A 1734-nucleotide genomic window follows, 5' to 3' on the forward strand; every position below is an offset into this window, starting at 1 on the left:
ATGGAAAATTCACCAATTCGACTTCAACAACACTTTCTTGAATGGAGATCTCTTTGAGAATGTCTACATGCAACAGCCGGAGATTTGTGTCATCCAATCCTCATCAAGTGTGTAAGCTTCAAAGATCTCTCTATGGACTTAAGCAAGCCCCTCGTGCTTGGTTCACAAAATTGAGCTCTACTCTCCAACGTTTTGGCTTCTCCAGCACCAAATCTGATGTATCTCTCTTCACCAGGTTTACTCCCACTTCATCCATCTATATCCTTGTATATGTAGATGACATATTGGTTACTGGCAGTTCAGAAGCAGAAATCAAAAGCCTCATGGCCCAACTAAATGACACCTTTTCACTAAAAGAACTTGGTGAGATGAACTATTTTCTTGGTATTGAAGTTACAAGGAGTTTGAATGGCACAGTCACTCTCAAGCAAACCAAATACATCAAGGATCTACTGCAGAGAGCTGAGATGAGCAATGCAAAATCAGTCCCCACTCCCATGACCTCCTCTCTCAAACTTTCTGCCTCGGGTGATGAGGTCTTCTCCAATCCTACACTGTACAGATCTATGGTTAGTGGCTTGCAATATGCCACTATTACTCGACCAGAAATCTCCTTTTCAGTCAACAAGGTAGCACAATTTCTTCACAATCCTCTCAACTCTCACTGGAAATCTGTAAAACAGATTCTCAGGTGCCTGGCAAGGACAACACACCATGGCTTAAGGTTTAGTAAGTGTACAAACTTTAGGATTTATGGCTTTTGTGACTCAGACTAGGCTAGTGACATTGATGACAGAAAATCCACCAATGGATATGGAATTTATCTTGGCCCGAATCTAGTGTCTTGGGCAAGTCGCAAGCAGGCTGCAGTATCCAGGAGCAGCACCGAAGCAGAGTTTCAGGGTATCTCTGATGCAGTAACTGAAATTATTTGGCTTCAAAATCTAGTAACAGAGATTAGAGTGACTTGTGCAACAAAACCAATAGTTTATTATGACAACCTAAGTGCAGTTCTTCTCTCAGCTAATTAATCCAATCCTACACAACAAATCAAAACACTTTGCCCTGGACCAGTCTTTTGTAAGAGACTATGTAACAAGAAAAAAATCTTTGTTCAACACATTCCGGTCCAGGATAAACTGGTAGACATACTAACCAAACCTCTCTTAGCTTCATCCTTCCTCAAATTCAAAAATCCGCTCAGAGTCTTCAAAGCAGAACCTTAGATGGTCCTTGGTTTGAGGGGGCATGTTAGTGTTAGTTAAGTGAACACTCTTGAAATTAGCAACTGATTAATCTGTTATGACAGCTCAACAAGTTAGTTAGATTGTTACTCTCTCTAATAAACCATAACCATACCTTTCTTACCCCTCTTCTTTTATAAATTGTAACTCTGTAAAACTCTAATGAACAATTTTTCTCATTTTTGAATTACAACAAATTTGTTCATTCTCCACTTTCTCTCTTTCAACTCTGCTTTCTGTTCGGTTCTCTAACATAACATGTGACTACTCATTTTTATTAACTTTACAAATTTTTCACAAAACACATAAGAAAAAATAAATAATTAAATGAGTAATTGTAAAACTTTTATGTAATTGCTGGTCACTGTGAACGAGTTATTATACTATTCAGGTATCCAGCAGTCCAGCACTAACATATGGAACCTTTTCTTTTTCTCTAATTTATATAGCAGATTCTCATTTAATATCTCAAAACTCTCAAATTTATTCA

This window comes from Arachis ipaensis, chromosome B05 (assembly GCF_000816755.2).
Source record: "Arachis ipaensis cultivar K30076 chromosome B05, Araip1.1, whole genome shotgun sequence".
Lineage (NCBI taxonomy): Eukaryota > Viridiplantae > Streptophyta > Magnoliopsida > Fabales > Fabaceae > Arachis > Arachis ipaensis.